This window comes from Schistocerca piceifrons, chromosome 6 (assembly GCF_021461385.2).
Source record: "Schistocerca piceifrons isolate TAMUIC-IGC-003096 chromosome 6, iqSchPice1.1, whole genome shotgun sequence".
Lineage (NCBI taxonomy): Eukaryota > Metazoa > Arthropoda > Insecta > Orthoptera > Acrididae > Schistocerca > Schistocerca piceifrons.
In genome coordinates, this window is record NC_060143.1 from 461,120,150 (window position 1) to 461,139,513 (window position 19,364).

Sequence of the window (19,364 nt, forward strand, 5' to 3'; positions counted from 1 at the left end):
CCAACGTGTTCTTTAAGTTTTGGAAACAGATGAAAAGCGGATGGGCCCAAGTCAGGCCTGTATGGAGGATCTTTCTATTGCTTTCTTTTGCTACTGCCTTTATCCCGCATTGTGCGCAGGGTCGGCAGTGTTAAGTATGGAAGTGGCATGGTTAATGTTAAGGGGTGGCCAGATGCACTTTCTGCCACCATCCCATACCCCCCAGGATGGAAGTAGTGAACCCCAGCTGTCTGCATCTAGTGTAAATCGTGAATTAGTTTGAATGTGTTGTAAATGTCTGCGAGTCGTGGAATTGAGGCAGGACGTGGGGACCAGCCCAGTATTCACCTAGTAGGATGTGGAAAACCGCCTAAAAATCACATCCGGGCTGGCCTGCACACCGGCCGTCGTTGTTAATCCGCTGGGCGGATTCGAGCCAGAGCCGGCACGCCTACCCTAGTCCAGGAAGCAGCGCGTTAGCGCTCTCGGCTACCCTGGCGGTTTCGGGACTGTGTGGAGGATAACCTGTGACAATTAATCCAAGGGGTCGAATTACTGGAGATGCCGGAGCGCTCGACTGCGGTCTGGCACTATCATACTGAAGGAAAGGGTGGTCGATGTGTGGAAGAACTCTTCGAATTCGAAACTCGATTACAACACGCTGTTTCTCGCACACCACCATGTCAAATGCTACAATTCGTAGTTCCCTAGCAGCAGAAGGCTCCAGATACATAGACAAGAAGTATAGAGATGCAGAATTTTAACAATCTTTGTTTTGTTTAATACGCTTTAAGAGTTTTCACACAACCTTATTACTTTTCATCACGTCCCGGTGTTTCGATTATCGCTCAATAAATAATGAAGTTGCTTTCAAGGTGGTAAATATTATTTTGCAAAACTAACATCCATACAGGTGCATGTGGACTATTTCCCACATTTCTTTTGGCTATGGAAATTCGCGAAATAATCAATTGCAAAATTCTAGATAAAACTAGATTTCTTTATTTCAAATGTGTATAGCCATAAATTACCCATCTTAAGATTTTAAACACTATCTTTGGAAAACAGTTTCATAAGAAATAGTAACTGTAACAGATGTATGAGGTTTACAAATTTGCAATGCTTTTAAAACTGAGTTGCGAAAAGTGATAAATGTAAACTTTTCAAATAAGTCCTCAGACAATTTGTCTCAAATTTCACCAATGGCCTGCCTTTACAAGAAAGACAATACTGCCACAGTCATCTATGTGTTATATCTATTGCACACTCACACCTGTAATGAGAGGTTAGCACTGTGCTGATCGCATTTGGATGCATCAGTATACTCTCGTCTATGGTGAGTTTCAACTGATTTTACGTATTCTCGGACCATCTTGTAAGACTTTACAATTTCCTGCTACAGATCGGCACCCATAAAAGAAAAGCCTGTAACTTCATTTTTGAGATGGCTGCGGATAGAAGAATCCAGAGTATTCAGGTCAGATTACCTTGGAGGGCAAGGTACAGGCACTGCTAGAACTTACCATCCTGCACCTCACTGGCACATTATATGTACGAAAGTTCATCAAGTTCATCAACAGCAAAGTCTGTTAGTGCGCCATTATGCATCTCCCACTTTCCCCAGTCATGGCGTTATGATTTAACATTTTAAGGCAGTTAGATGGCGACTAAGTCGAAACTTTATATTTGTAACACATTTGTACTGTCTAAGACAGTATTTGCAGCTGAAATCAGTGGCAGCTGGAACCAAACGTTCTCCAGTACCTCTTCTCGTTTAATGATTCATGTTTACTGATTATTTTTTACATTTATTACTTTATACGTTTTCATCCAAGTCAGTTTTTTCTATCAGTTATAATACTTATGATATACCCTGCACAGTCTTGAAGTTTATCATAAGGTAATAAAGCTAGAATCGAATGTAGCCTATAGAACGTATATCAATTACAATATATAGCTATCTGTCGTAATAGTACAGTATCATATAATCCTCTATACGACCCGTTTTTGCTTACTGACATCATCAGATCAAAGCATTATGAGCATTCTGATGCAGGGATGAAACTTAGATATTTAGTACACTTAGGTACATGATGAAGGGCTTAAGAGAACTTATTCGTATGACTGGGTGTACGATAATGGCAGAAGGGAAAATCGGTCATATTGAGAATTGTAGAGTGTTGAGCGATCAAGATAGAAAGTTATTAAGAAAGTGCCAAATATGGTTAAGGACTCGTTTAAAGACATTTGTCTTCAATTGATTGATCATAAAGATTAGATTAGATTAGGTCCACGTCCCATATACCCAAACATTAGATAATTCTCGTGCGTGTGGATCATGTCAGAAAACACTAATCAAATGATACGAAACATTTACTAAACTTCCGGCATGCTGTATGACAATAGGTCGCAACATGCAGTGATTCAATGATATTACAAAACCGCCGAAATTGCACAGAAGATTTCTTTTACTGAAAGGGCGGCCGGGATCAGACTTTAGTCCATTATCAGGCCGTCCGCGTAGGTCCTACTATAACTCCACAATCTTTGTACGCTGATCACATTGCCTATATGAGTGACTAAGTGCAAGGTGCTATTCGCATATGCTGGACTGTCGTATGCTAATAGACTAAGTTCAAAAATGATTCAAATGGCTGTGAGCACTATGGGACTTAACTGCTGAGGTCCTCAGTCCCCTAGAACTTAGAACTACTTAAACCTAATTAACCTAAGGACATCACACACATCCATGCCCGAGGCAGCATTCGAACCTGCGACCGCAGCGGTCGCGCGAATAGACTAAGTATGGTTGTTATTATTGAAATATTATATACTAAAAGTACTAGATAAGAAACAACATTAAAGAATCAGAAGTAGCAGAAAGAACAATTTTAAAAATAAAATATTAAATTTGAAAGGCTTTCAAAGCAGAAGAAATAAAAAATCTGGAACAACATGAATAGAGGAAAGGAAGAGACTTCATGAGGAGAAGATGAGGGAATGCTAGAAATACAAGAAACAACAGCATAGGAGGAAGGGGAAGTAAAGTTGTGAACGTGATCCTAGTTGGTCAATACGATTGCAAAAAAAAAAAAAAAAAAAAAAAAAGTGCTGTGTTACCTTGAACCAAAATTATGTACTGGCAGATGAATGAGGAAATTTTTACGTATGGCAACTCAGACTCGCTGTCTTCACTACTGTGGATGTCAGCAATAGTTTCCATTATCCAGGAAGTTAGTGGCTTTGACCAGCCTGGAGATGTTAGCATTCCGACATCCTTTCCCAATACGTGGCTCATGCATAGAACCTGATGTTCTTGCTTCAGGACGAGTGACCTTTCTATGACAACAAGTGTTTTAAGGCATCTGCCGAAAATAGCCTTTGGCATGTCCGGAAGGGTTTCCATGAGAGCAGTAGATGGCTGGCAGCCTCGTGAAGGGTAAGAAACAAGTCGTGGGTGCTGTCCTATGCAGGTAATGTTTCATTGGTGCTTTATATATGAAGTCACTCATATGCCTACATCAGTGAGTGATCTTCTATGATTGAAGAAAGTTCTACCGCTGGTACGCAAAGTCCACAAACTTTGAAAGAGCTTCCGTGAGTATGAGCTTCGTAATTCCCCGGTTTGTTGGTCTACTTGTATCAAGGAATGCAGTTTTTGGGTAGCTGAGTGTGATATTTCATACAAATGATCTGATTGGTGGGGTTTAATAGAAGCAAGTGAACTGAATTTTTTTCTGTGGGTTTTGGGAACTTGTGAGTTTTGGTGATACAATTCTTCTTTTTAACATTTGAATGTCATAGCTGCCGTTGATTCTTCCACCTTACATAGTTGTGGTCCACAAAACTTTTCTGTTGCTAGCTTTTCGTCCAGAACTGCGCTGAAAAACTTGTGCTTTCGGTTCCACTGAATTTTGCCGTCTGACGTGTCAGACTTCAGAGAGAGACATAAATACTGTGAAAAAGGGCTTAACAGATGTTTACAGGTCATCGGGAGGGATACTGCTCTTGACTTTGAACTGTTATCCCGTGTTGTTTTGGAGGACATTATCGCTAGAAGGTGCTGTAAACCAACTGGAAGCGGTATTGATATAGGCCTACGTTTTCATATCCAGTGGTGTCATCAGGGATTTTCTGCGAAAGTAGTTATAGGGCCTGGAGATACTTGTGAACAAAAGTTTTCTTGCTTGATGGTTAACAAGAGAATTTAGATGCTTTTTGACAGACACTAAATCGCACGCTCTGATAAGAATCTCAGCAGAACTTTCGCTCTTCATTTAAAAAAAAAAATCACGAATGTTTGACAGGATACATTTGTCTCAATAAACTGATTCTAGAATTAAATATACTTTCAGCTATGAATGGTATGAAATTAGCACAATAAATAAATTGAAAAACACTGCCACTATTTTCTTTTATTTATATTTATTAGTTTTATGGTATATTTTACACCTTTTCCGAAATGCAAAGTTAATTAATTGACGATATCATTTCAAAAGGCGTGGACCCTCTCTATCGTTCACTTTCACAAAGTGACCCTCAAGACAGAGACGTCCATCCCTGGTTTAGGGCATTTACTAGTGCTATAGTAAATTGTCTCGACGGTCAAAGCTATGATGGGTCCTACTATTCAGATTGATATGACAGGGTATCAGAATGTGGCTCCAGCAATAAACATTTTATAGTAAATCTGCAGAACAACACGTCGTGTAATTTGTCTTGCTCACTTCGGTAACCATGTGTTGATTCCAGCCTCGCGCACGAGGGCCATTACGTGAAAGGTCCTTTAAGCTTTGAGGGCTAGACGTAAGTAACGTTACAAAGTTACGGATCATACATATGAGAGGTGTCGGATATCGGCTGACAGACGATCCACACCAATGACGTTGCAGTGTATCATTATTTCTCATTTTTTTATTTCTATTTCGCCATTAAAAAGATTATAGTTAATTGTAGAAATGATACACTTTCAAGTAAATGCATCGTTACTGGAGACTATGTCGGTGGATAATCAGATTGCCGGCCAAGGTGGCCGAGCGGTTCTAGGCGTTACAGTCTGGTACCGCGCGACCGCTACGGTCGCAGGTTTGAATCCTGCCTCGGGCATGGATGAGTGTGATGTCCTTATGTTAGTTAGATATAAGTAGTTCTAAGTTCTAGGGGACTGATGACCTCAGAATTTAAGTCCCATAGTGCTCAGAGCCATTTTTTGATAATCAGATTCGTCATTATCTCTATCAAATGATATTATTTGCGGCTGTCTCTCTAACACCAAATCTTTGTGAATTAAAGAAGTAATCTTGTGACTTTGAAATCGGTAACATTTATGGTGAGAAGCAATGAATACATAAGCGTTAAAACACACCGAAAGAGGTAAAAAAAAAATTAAGCTCTTATCAGGTTCTGTCACTACAGATGGTACGAGATACTCTTACTAGCCTCTGTCACTATATATGGTACAAGAAGTTCTTATTTGCTTCTATCACTATAAATGGCACAATGATCTCTTATCACCCTTTTATAACTATGGATGGTAGAGGATCCTTTTCGTCTCCATATTTGTCCTATGTAACATTTACATTGAATTAAAAATAGAATTACTGATATTGGTGTAACAGCACCGGACGTTATGTGAGAAAAAAGGAGAAAGAGGGAATATTTTGTGTCACTCTTTTCATAATTAATGTGTTTTGCTTGTAATTATATTTTTCTTTAGTGTATTTACATATGAACTTCGGTCAGCAGAGTTTGCCCGTAGTTCAGTGTGACGAACTTTATGCTTATACTCAGACTATATATTGATTAACGTTTCATCAGTCGTTTTTAGTAGGAAGAGACGGAAATGTCGGCGAGAAGCGCTGTTGTGTGTGAGATGGAGGCAGTCCATCTGGTGTGGCTTACAACCGCTCTCGTTAATCCGCAGCGGGTCCTAATCCAGACGGACTAGAGTGGTCCTGACAACACGGACCTGCCGCGGAGTCAGAAACGGTTCGCCCGCAGCCGCTACGTCCGGCAAATCTGCGTTGCTTCAGGTGGAGCGGACCCGCGGACGGATTAGAGGGCTGCACAGGCCCGCTTAACGCTAATCTCCGCGGCTACCTCTGACCCTCCCCCCCTCCCTCAGCTACCTGTAGTTCCCCCCCCCCCCCCCCCTTCATACCCCAGTAAGCCGCAGTGGCCACAGACGGACCGCGGCCGGATTCCGGTCTCTAATTGCCGGCTGGCACAAAGGGCCACCGGCCCTGCTCACAAACAAGGCCTTCTCGTGTCTCTGACTGTACTGACTGCCTGCCCAACAGACTAGTCTAAGGCAGAACGCGCCCTACAGGGACCACACAAGGAAATAGGCAGAAGGTCTCCAATGTGTCTGGGCTACTAGTGACGTACACTTACCCTCAGTCTGGGCCTCCTGTGAAACGGCTCCTGTCTGTTTATTTGGGGTTGCTGTCAGGAAAGTAACCCTCCCTAGATTACCGTAATTGTTGAACAGGAGCCGGCTGGTGTGGCTGAGCGGTTCTAGGCACTTCAGTCTGGAACCGCGTGACCGCTACGGTCGCAGGTTCGAATCCTGCCTCGGGCATGGATGTGCGTGATGTCCTTAGGTTAGTTAGGTTTAAGTAGTTCTAAGTTCTAGGGGACTGATGACCTCAGATGTTAAGTCCCATAGTGCTCAGAGCCATTTGAACCATTTGAACAGAATTCACGTACAACCTGTAAAAAATTTTTAGTAACAGAATTAACAAGACCTGCTATAATACCGAGGCAGGATGTCAATACTCAGTGCTAGCAAATAAACCTCTGGCAATGACACAACTGTCTGACTCACAATCTGCCCAGCACAAACCGCTAAGGACAGAAACTAGAAATGTGGAGAGGATGTTGATCTTACACTGTAGGCATCTTTCCAGAAGGGATTTTTTTAAATCCCATCCCTAGCGCGGTGAAATAGGGAATAATATTTTTTTTTCGAAAAATGTCGCTATTAAGGCCATTTTTAAGCTGGACCTACGAAACTGCTATTTGGTTTCTAGGGCAGTAATAAGAAAATTCGTGTTTCAACATTTTTGCAAATTCAGCCCCTATGGGGATGAAATAGTGGGTAAAACCTTTTATTTGAAGAAAAACTGCTTATTAAACTACTAAAGAATTTTTAAACAGACATATATGAAAATTGAGTTTTGAATCTTCGGTTACAAATAGAAAAAGAAGTCTTGCCGTGATTATGGGAATTCAACCGCTATGGGAGTGAAAGAGGGGACGAAATGTTTTATGAAACATTTCGTTACGAAAGTATTTTTAAAGATAAATCTTTGGGAACTTCAATTTGGCTTCTCGGTTAGAAAAAAATACGTGTTTCACTCTTTTTGGAAATTCAATCCCTGTGGCGGTGAAGTAGGGGATGTTGTCTTCATGTTCAATAAATATCTTTCCGTGGTATGATGCGATATAATATGCATTTGGTCAAGATTCAGTGAAGTTTCGTGCAGAATGTGTGTTATATTATATGGTTTGGTCCATTTTCATGTTAAATTGTGTCACACAGCTTTGCATCTGATCCCAGTGTGCTTGAAGATGTTCAAATGGTTCAAACGGCTCTGAGCACTATGGGACTTAACATCTATGGTCATCAGTCCCCTAGAACTTCGAACTACTTAAACCTAACTAACCTAAGGACAGCACACAACACCCAGCCATCACGAGGCAGAGAAAATCCCTGACCCCGCCGGGAATCGAACCCGGGAACCCGGGCGTGGGAAGCGAGAACACTACCGCACGACCACGAGTTGCGGGATTGAAGATGCTGATTTATGCTGCACAGATCTGATGATGGCATCGTAGTTTGCTGTAACCAGGTATCACAATAAAGGCTGTACAATAGAGATCTTGGTTGTTTGAAGTTGCACTTCAGTTTCGCCCTATAGCTTGACAATGTCAAATATATATAAAAAAATTTCGTTATATTAAAAACATTTTTAAAGCAAAATCTATGAAGACTGGTATTTAACTTCTCGTTTAGATATAAAGAAATGTGCCTTAGGGGATTGAAGTTTCTATAGAAATATCACCACAAGAACGAAAAAGACATGCTAAACAAAAACCTTGGACTGGGAAGTTGTGAAGATGTTGCAGTTTGTGAACAACATAAGGATTCGATTAAAGGAAAACAAGAAGAATCTGTGCCGACCGTACAGTCTACGCAAGAGAAGCAGTGGACGCTAAGCTAGTAAATCAATACATGTGACACAGTCATGACGTCATCTACTCACTTCCATGTAGCGTTTACAAAATGTGGCGTTACGTGTAATTCAAGATAATATTGAAAGAGGTTGCAGTGACATCAGTGGTCGACACAGTGCAGCTAACTCTGTGGTGTGGTGTATCTGTTTCATCTGCTCAGCTCTTAGTTCCGTGTCAGGAGGACACAGCACTGGTAGGATCCAGAGTAACTGCCATGACGTTTGTTGTCACAACAAACAGCAGGCTGACAGTGAAGTGTAATACGTGTGTGTCACCTGCTGAGTTCCTAGCCATCTTTTTGCAGGGTGAACGCTGACACTCTCATACGAGTACTACTTGAAGTGGCTGTTATGATGTTGGTGGCCAACACCAAGCAGACTCGGTGGTATGGCGCGTTCACGTAAAACGTTCAGTTATTACTGTGTTAGTATTTTGTGACGCTAATTGACTCCTGTAGTCAGGTACTTGTGACACTTCCAGAAGGCAGGTAATGGCGCTTGAGAAAGTGATGAGTATTTCACAACTTGGCCAGCGGAATGAAGTGACCAAGCTGGACGAACTAAACAAGCAAAATGGGTGAGGAATGCTAGGCTTCTGCTTGCCCGAGCGACCAAATGACGGGTCCTCCCGATCTCTTAGCGTGGACGCTGACTGAAAGGGATGGAGACGAGACAAAGGCTGCTGAGATGGATGATACGAATGGTGAAATATTATTATTTGGAACGAAATTACATAATAGAGACTGCAAGAATAAAGCAGGAAAACAGAACACCAAAGAAATCATGGTGACGGGAAGAGCTTATAGCTTGAAGGAAGTCTCTCAATTGATAATTACAAAAGTTATCACTGTTTTTGACTGTCGCAGAATCACTGGAACAATCTGATATGATGCATCATAGGATAGCTGACGGTGTCAGTAATCACAGTAATCACCACAACCGGTAACATTTTAAGTCGGGCATGAATATAAATAACTGCAGATGAATTTATTGAAATCTGATATGAAAATGCGTCATTACTATTAATCCTTCACAACTGCACGTAATGCTAAGGCAGCATGAGTTTCCAAGACCCTCATCTAATATTCCTTGTGGATGAATAACAGCAGTTTTTAACGTGATACGTGTTTATAAATTAATGCAAGTTGAATGATATTGAGAAAACGGATACAGACATGCTACATCAGCTTTGTTAATAACTTGTGCAGTATTGTGTTGATCTTTCAATGAGAGGTCACAAAATGTACGTATAATTAACTTTAGATTTTATTTGTGGTTATTATTTAAGTATCTGACGTGGATTCGGCAGTCTGCGACATCACCGAGATCATTCAGATAAAAATGGAGGGGAATGATATGTCCTTTGACCAGAATCTTTTGTCAGCGGTCCTATGTGGCAAGCTTTTATTAGCGGTTGTGAGTGTGTGGTTGGGTGCGCGATGCAGAGCCCTATTAATGTTCGGGATGGCTGCCTCTAGACCCAAGACGCCATGTGCGGGACGATGGGTTGCGTAATCCCAGCAACTCGTGGATTCAGTAGAGATCAATTGGAAAACAGATTCTTAACTTAGTAAGAAAATTGAGGACGTGTTAGATGACGGTCAGTTTGGATTTAGGAAAGGTAAAGGCACCAGAGAGGCCATTGTGACGGTGCGACTGATAACGGAGGCAAGACTAAAGAAAAGTCAAGACACATTCACAGGGTTTGTCAACCTGGAAAAAGCGTTCGGCAATCTAAAAAGTCGCAAATGTTCGAAATTCTGAGAAAAGTAGGGGTAACCTATAGGGAGAGCCGGGAAATATACGATATGCACAAGAGCGAAAATTGAATAATAAGAGTGGACGACCAAGAACGAGGTGCTCGGGTTAAAATGGGTGTAAGGCAGGGAAGTAGTCTTTCGCCCCTAATGTTCACTCTGTACATCGAAGAAGCAATGACGGAAATAAAAAAAAGTTTCAAGAGTGGAATTTAAATTCAAGGTGAAAGGATATCAATGATACGATTCGCTGATGACATTGCTATCCTGAGTGAAAGTGAAGAAGAATTACATGATCTGCTGAATGGAATGAACAGTCTAATGAATACAGAATACGGATTAAGAATAAATCGAAGAAAGACGAAAGTAATGAGAAGTATCAGAAATGAGAACAGCGAGAAACTAAACATAAGGACTGATGGACACGAAGTAGATGAAGTTAAGGAAATCTACCTAGAAAGCAAAATAATCAATGACAAAGGGAGCAAGGAGGACACCACAACCAGACTACCACTGCCAAAAAGCGCGTTTCTGGCCAAGAGAAGTCTATTAGTATCAAACGTAAGTGCTAGTTTGAGGAACAAATTTCTGAGGATGTGCCTCTGGAGTACATCATTGTATGGTAATTGAACCGTGGTACTGCTCAGTTTCAGAAAATCAAAAATTGCAATCTCACCACAGTTATGTAAAGGAAATAAGAAGTCGGAGATCACTAGTAATGGACAAGCTTGTGATTGTTTTACAATTTTAATTAGACTCAAAAAGAGACTTTATTATAAACTTCAGTTCGGATATTTGCACTCGTACTGATGCAATATACGAATCTCCACTTTAATTGAATTACATAAACACGAATAAGAATCATATTTTACGTCCACAATCAAAATCAGAGATAGTAGGCATGGTTAAATTAATCAATGATAAACAAACGTTCTTGTTTAACCATATCTCAAAACACTAGTAACACTATACACTTCCAACCAAAAGTTACACTGCCACATAATACCACAACTTCATTAAAAAACAAAGATCTTAAAGCTTAATAAACTGAACTGCCCACATAGAGGTCCACAGTGTAACATGCTTATATTAAAAATGCAAAATGGGCCAACCAAGGCCGCAAAACAGGAAAAATAACAAGTTGCACATTCATGAAAGATACACAAATGATTAACATAAGTGTTAAATAAGAATGACTAGTAATAACTCGACCAGTAAAATGACTTACAGAAACGCTAATATTAACAAAGTGGCCTCACTTTACAAACGGGCATAATGACTCAGAATGATTCCCAAATTGCACTTAACTTTAGAGAACAGCGTTAAAAGGTCCACAGCAGCATTTGGAAGCAATTACGCTACGACCTGCTTTCAATACGAGCGTTCACTCCCCACGGCTTGTACACAGGCTCACGAGCAGGCGGTATATATTTATATACAGTCCGACTGTCCTCACAATGAGCGGTCCTGACAAGAATCCATAACCGCCCGACGCCAGGAAACGAGCAGACTTAACAAATGGCCTGCAGCACAAATAGACTGCAACGAAAACAAGGCCAAATCACAGCCACACTAGAATATATAACAAGCATGCCCTTAAATTCTTATGGAGCAGCACCCTAACATTACCCGTCTCCGAGTAAATTAGCAGGAAACTTAAAGATCACTTCCAGTTGCCTTAAGGCACTTTAAATATTAAAGAAACGTGACAAATGATTAAACCATTGACTCTACGGCTGCCGGGCGCGTGCACAACCGCAACCAGTTTCAAAGCGGTCAGTACATCGTAAAACAAGTTAAAATGTTCATGAAAACCACTTAAAACACACATTCCACAGACGATGAGAAACGAAATGAGGAACATCAGCCTCCTTAAAATAGCGACTCTGGAACCAAGCTCAGAACCATCTCCCGCAGCTACCCATACCAGAATAAGTTTCAACAGTCTGCTTAATTAAACACAGAATAAAGTCATATGTAACTTGGAGCTTGCAAATTACGATCTGGGAAGCTGTTCACCGTGAGACGACGAACCCACCACAATTTTGCACGTCAAGGCCCCCAATGATCGGCACTGTACATCCGACGCCACAGAAGCCAAGGGCGGCGAGCACGGCGAGGCCCATGCACCACAGTTAGGGACGCAGCCTTGTTTTCAACGAGTTGGCTCGTTGAACTCCGACCGGAGACTCTCTCGTCACACGTTCACCCTGAAAACCGCCGGGAGGAGCAGTCAAAGATAGGAAGAAAGGCGAATATCGATATCAGCGATGCAAGGAGAACACCGTACCGTCAGTCACCACGGCTCAGTAATGAAACATGGATTGTGGGAAAAACGGGACAGAAGATAATCTACGCATTTGAGATATGGTACTACAGACGAATGTTGAAAATTAGGTGCACTGATAAGATAAGAAATGAGGAGGGTCTGCCCAGAATCTGAGAGGAAGCGAGTACGTGGAAAACACTGATAAGGAGAAGATACAGGACGATAGGGCTTTTGTTAAGACGTCAGGGAATGACTTCCATGATAATAGAGGGAAGTGTAGAGGTCAAAACTGTAGCAGAAGTTAGAGAATGGCATACATCCAGCAAATAATTAATGACGTAGGTTGAAGTGCTTCTCTGAGATGAATAGGGTGGCACAGGAGAGAAACTGGTGGCGGGCATCATCAAACCATTCAGAAGACCGGTGACCCAAAAAAAAAAAAAAAGAAAAAGAAAAAGAAAAAGTGAGTGTATGATTACGTGCGTAGCTTAGAGCCCTATTGATTTCCAGGAAGGCTGCCTCTTAATCCAAGACGCCATGTGCAGGACGATGGGTTGTGTAATCCCAAAAACTCGTCATTCGTGGACACTGTAGATATGAATTGGAAAATAAATCCTTAACTTAGTAAGATGATCTTACGGTGGTCGAAGGTGACGGCCCGATGAGGTGCACTTACCCACAGCCAGCAGTGTCTACCTTATCAGAGCGCAAGGAAGCACACTGGGCACACGAATGGCGGCCAGGAGTGCGGCCTCAGCAAGTAGCAGCCTCAGCGTGCGGCCTTGCGGACGATAGGCATTTTCGCAACAGAGGGCGTTTGTACGCTGGACACCTGGCGACTCTGGCAGTGATTGAGCTGTGAGGCGTGCTGGAGCGTGGATCCCTTGGATCGTCCACTGACGGGATGAAGTCACACTCAAGATGGCCTCCTCTCGCTGCCTTCGGCTAGAGCTCCGGAATCATCAGGTGTAGCAGCGGCTCATAGATCAGATGGTTGTGGCTAAAGCGATTAGATGTGGATGAAGCTGATTGGCCACGATAAGAACACAGGTGACAAGGGGTACGTGGTGTTGTCCAAAGAACGGGGTGCCAAAGTAAAGTTGACACCTCGCACGGAAGCCTCAGAAAGATATAGTCGCTGTATGCTGCACCGGCAAATGAGCAATGCCGGTATAGTCACACCTGCTACAACTTTGCTATGCCGCTACAATCGATGATCTATTTATGGCTGAACAGGGGAAACTCACATTCAACAATCGAGACGACAGTGTTGTCTTAGATAGGCCACCACTGTATTAAATGTTTTAGGATAAACTTTACGTGAACATTATGTCAGTTAGTCTTCAAGCGAAGGGTATTCTAAAATTGTCAGTCTGACGTGATTCGTATACAGAGACAGTTGTCAATATTCAGAAAATCCCTGTGGAAAAGGATTACACACCGTTAAGTAAATCTTCATATATATGCAGTAGTAAAGCGAACTAATATTTTACATGTTATAGTTCCTCTTCATCGCCTCCTGGAGCAAACCAAAGACCCCACCGTTATGTGTGTAAGTGTATTTTCCAACTGCACATCGTGTCTGGGCATCGGTATTAGCGGGAGGTAATAATAGGTCTGACCGACAAGTATTTGTAGTGGCTCTGACCAGTTTTTTTTTTTTTTTTTTTACCCCCTCAGCGCCTTCCTTCATGTAGAGGACCAGGGCAGCACGGCCTCAGGGAATTTCACGAGGTAATTTACCTCCCCACTGTTGCGTACTAGGATCTTGCACCATGCTTCCTTAACAAAATTCTGCCCTTGGCGGGGAGATTTTCCTGGCAGCTTAGCTTGTCCGCCTCGTCACAGGTTATGAAGTCTGCTCTGAGGCGTTTTGCGCAACAAGTGTAATTTCTTCGAGAGGCTGTGAGGTCGACGAGCCCCGTGCGAATTAAATACTATAGAATTTATGTGGTCTTGGAATCATCTTGTGAGCAAGAATTATAGTCTCTAACTTTTTATGAAACTTAGGATTATCTGACAATGGTGTTAGCCAGAATAATGAACTTCGGTTCACCTTGTGATTGATAGTAGGGAACAACACGTATAGGCTTCAGTATTTGCTGTTAAATTTTCGTATATTACTGTAACGTTAAATTAACTTTTCTCATATGTGTCCGTGTGTTCAGGGCCTACTCGCGCTACATATAACGATGTCCGGTCACATTAATATGACCACCGGCTATGTTTTACGTCAACGTGCAATAACTACTCACAGATGGTAGGTGGAAGCACTAGCAGTGGAGCGTATATAAAGTGCGTCAGGGAAACGCGGAAAACATTGAATCGTTGTCGTAATGCGGAAACGGGGCGATTTATCTTATGTCCGAAAGGGTTTGACCATTGACTTTCGGGACAACGGTTGAAGCATTTCCGAAACGGATAAGTGCTTAAACAGTTCGTGTGCCACGGTAGTTGGAGTATATTGTGCATGGCTAAGTGGCGCTTTCTAAAATCAGTACTGAGGGTACTGTCGTGGACCAAAGGCCATAGATGATAAGAGTGATCGAAGGCTGCTAGGATTGTACGGTAGAATAGAAGTGGAATTTTTGAGCATCTGACAACCCAGATGAACCAAGAAGCTCGGTAAAATGTCTCCTCAACAAACATTCAGCTGAAATTATTGCGCCTCGTTCATGCACCCATGGTGACTGCTGTTCATTGGCGACGAAGGCTCGAATTTGCAGGCCAGTATCACAGATGGACGTCTTAGTGACAGGCGGCCTTATGATGGATCACACTGTACGACCCTTTGCAATGATGGCCACTTGTGCGTGCTGCGTGAAACGTCTGAAACCAAAGGGTCCAGTCCGGAGAAGGCAGCGTTACGATCTGGGGAACGTTTTCGTGATGTTCCCTATGTTATCTCGTAATTCTGGAAGTCATAGTTGATTCAGTGGGTATATCCTTGGAGACCATGTCCTCTCCCACATGCAGTTTGCTTTTCCCCGGCACGACGGCGTCTACCAGCAGGGCAATGAAACGTGTCACACAGCTCACAGTGTACATGCGTGCTCCGAAGAGCATCAACATGATTTTACCGTACCCCCATAGCCACCAAACTCCCCAGATTTAAGCCCAGTCAAGAATCTGTGAGACCACTTCAATCAGGCTCTTCGTGATATGGATGCTAGAGAGATCCATGAATGCACATCATTGTCGGCACCTTCCAAAATCTCTCAGCCTGCACGACTCGCAACGGTCCACTTTGAAAAAGATCGTTATTTAGGCTTTACACAGGTGATCTCATTAATGTAACTAAACAATGTAAATAGCTACATAACTGAATACTGTTTACATGTTTCTCACAGCTCAATACGAGCTGAAATAAATCGAGTCTATTCAGTACAGCATTATCGTGTGTGAGGAGCGTTGATTGGTGAATGAGGTGCATAAGAACACTGTGATACATTTATTAAGACCAACGTATTTGAAATGCGTATAACTGGCCACGAATAACATTATATAATCTCTTTCTTGATCATACTTATAATTTGTAAAAGTAATTCTTTTAAATTATTAAAAGTATTTGTCATTAAACCTTAACACAATACCACCCCCAAGAAAACAGATTTAAACATACATTACGTGATCAAAAGAATCCGGACACCATCAAAAACTTACGTTTCTCCTATTTGATGTATTGTGCTGCCACCTACTGCCAGGTAATCCATATCAGCGACCTCATTAGCCATTAGACATCGTGAGAGACCAGAATGGCGTGCTCTGCGGAAGTCACGGACTTCGAACGTGGTCACGTGACTGGGTGTCACTTATGCGAAATTTCCACTCTCCTAAACATCCCTAGGTCCACTGTTTCCGATGTGATAGTGAAATAGGAACCTGAAGGGACACGTACAGCACAAAAGCGTACAGACCGACCTCCACCGTTGATTGACAGAGACCGCCGACCGTTGAAGAGGGTCATAATGCATAACAGGCAGACATCCACCCAGACCACCATACAGGAATTCAAAACTGCATCAGGATCCACTGCAAGAACTATGACAGTTAGGCGGGAGGTGATAAAACTTGGATTTCATTGTCGAGCGGCTGCTCATAAGCCACACATCAAGACAGTAAATGCCAAACGACGTCTCGCTTAGTGTAAGGAGCGTAAACATTGGACGATTAAACAGTGGAAAAATGTTGTGTGAAGTGACGAAATATGGTACACAATGTGACGATCCGATGGCAGGGTGTGGGTATGGCAAATACCCGGTGAACGTCGTCTGCCAGAGTGTGTCGTGCCAACAGCAAAATTTGGAGGCGGTGGTGTTATGGTGTGTTCGTGTTTTTCATGAAGGGTGCTTGCACCCCTTGTTGCTTTGCGTGGCACTATAACAGCACAGGCCTACATTGATTTTTTAGGCAACTTCTTGTTTCCTATTGTCAAAGAGCAATTCGGGGATGGTGACTGCATCTCTCCACACGATGGAGCACCTGTTCATAACGCACGACCTGTGGCAGAGTGATTACACGACAACAACGTCCCTGTAATGGATGGCCTGCGCAGAGTCCTGATCTGAATTCTATAGAATACCTTTGGGATGTTATGAACGCCATATGCGTGCCAAGCCTCACCGACCGATATCGATACCTCTCCTCAGTGCAGCACATCGTGAAGAATTCTCTGCATTTCCCAAGAAACCTCCCAGCAGCTGATTGAACGTAGGCCTGCAAAAGTGGAAGCTGTCATCAAGACTAAGGGTGGGCTAACATCATATTGAATCCCAGCACTGCCGACAGAGGGCACTACGAACTTGTAAGTCATTTTCAGCCAGGTGTCCGGATACTTTTGATCACATAGTGTAGGTTTAGTGCAGCCGAATGTTTACTGAATTTTAGGAAATGTTTAAAAAGCACACGTATTGACAACAGATTAATAGTAATATACCATAAATGATGAAAGTTAATTCAAGATTTAGCCACTTAAAATCCACTGCATTTAATGGAGCCGTAATTTAGCTGATACATCAGTGAATAACCAAAGCACTTAAAATAGAATCACAGAATCAAATTAATAAATATATTAAAAGGGAATCAGCGGCCTCCCATACCAATTAAATTTACCTGTGGCCGCACATAAATTAATTCCGAAGCATAATCCAAATTCAGAAATGTTTAAGAAAAGAATTTCGACAGCACTTTAACAAAACAACAACTCGAGAATCATTACATGGAAAACCGTACTCTAATAAATAATAATCCTGTTGTCATTCAGAAACGTAAGTCTAATAGTGAAGCCGAGATCAATACATTAACAACAGACGATATATTCATCAAGTGTTCCAGCTCCGAGACTGTTAATCCGGCGTTTCAGTGTACGTCTTAGTGCCCGCTAGAGGATGGCGCAATATTCATTGGACTAAGTCACTGTGACAACATTTACAATTCCGATGGGCACGGATACCTTTCACGGAACAATACAAGGCCTCAGACAATATGTAAAGAAACTGTTTTAGTTCTGGAAACAGTTTCACTTTAATGAGATATACTGTGATGTGAAATTTTACACTCACAAGAACCTCAGACAATAAATTTTAAATTAAGCAGACTTGGGCTGTTTCTGAATCACTATTGGCACAAGCAATGGAGGCGTAGCCCCTGAGCACCGTTACTATGTTATTTGAAGCGGTGGTCGGGCATTCACAATGAATACGAACGCTTACGACGGAACACAACGGGTGAATAACAGCTGGTGGAATTTAACACATTCAACTTTTTTAGCACTGAAAAACGCACCGTGAAAATGCTACCAGAGGGAAATAGCACTCCTCTCCCAGGAGTTTTAGCTACATAATTAATGCACTACCGCCTGGTATTCGTTTCCCATTTCGTCCAAATTAGTATGGCCAAAACAACCCCCATCCAAACGGTTATGTCTCTAAACAGCAATACTGTAGTTCACACCGAACACATAGCCTTCCGTTACCGGTGCCAGAAACATCGCTCGCCAAGCATCATTGGTGTCTCCTCTTCCCGCTCCATCCCACTCCCGACTATTGTGTACCACACAAGGCTTGTCGGTGGCAGCACCGTCGCATGCAAAGATCTAGGAAGTAGAGATGTGCCTTATCGAGGCACGTTATTTGATACCACGAAATGGAGACTCGTTCCTGTCAACAAATATCATCACGAATGTAAATTATTAACAAAGCCTTAAAGACCAACAGGATACGAGACACAAAATTAAAGTTTTACAAAACAAGGGATGAATTGCCGGTCTTTTTCTATGACAGTGAGATCAGGAGTGAGGAAAATAACTACAAAAGCACCACACGATCGGCTGATATGTGATTTTTTTTTTTTTATCTATCGAAGGTCGAACAAGGAACGTCCTTATAAGTAATGAGAATATCTGAGAAGGATTATGAAATGTAACTGAAACAACAAAGTGGAAGGATAAGGGGAGAGATGGGGGCAACACCTAGAACATATCGAAGAATACAGAATTCCTTTCACTGTCAACATGTACAAGACCTCAGAAAACAGATACATTCGAAGACGAATAAAAAGATGGTCTTAAGAACGCGAAGTCTAAACTGGCATACTGCATAAGAACAAAGAGAATTTAATTTTATTTTGTTTTAATATGACGACACGTGATGTTTAGTTAAATAGACATTATTTGCTTTAAGACATAATGCAATATTAATCCCACAGCATGTACCCAGTCATTTATAAAAATTTATTTCGGACGGTCGCTAATTTGGTTATTTCTGAAAAATGTTTGAAGAACCAATTCTCCGTTAAATGTACATACATGCTTTAAAGCGGTGATGCACGATCGCCTCCTGACTTCTCTGACAAAAAAGCACTAGTCATATTAAATAATTAGGTAGTGCATTACCCATACCAACAGCGGCATATAAAACTAAATTACCTAAATTTTGATTTTGGTTGCTGACCCAACGTACAGCAGTCTGTGGCAGACTATGTAGCGTAGTATACGCATGTTATCAGTTCTTTTCCTATTTTTGTGTTTGTATCGGACAGCACTGGCGTCTTCAATAGGGAACTGCTTTGCTGCAAAAAAACAACTACAGGCTGATTCTGTGCTATGGCCCATGTATGTCACAT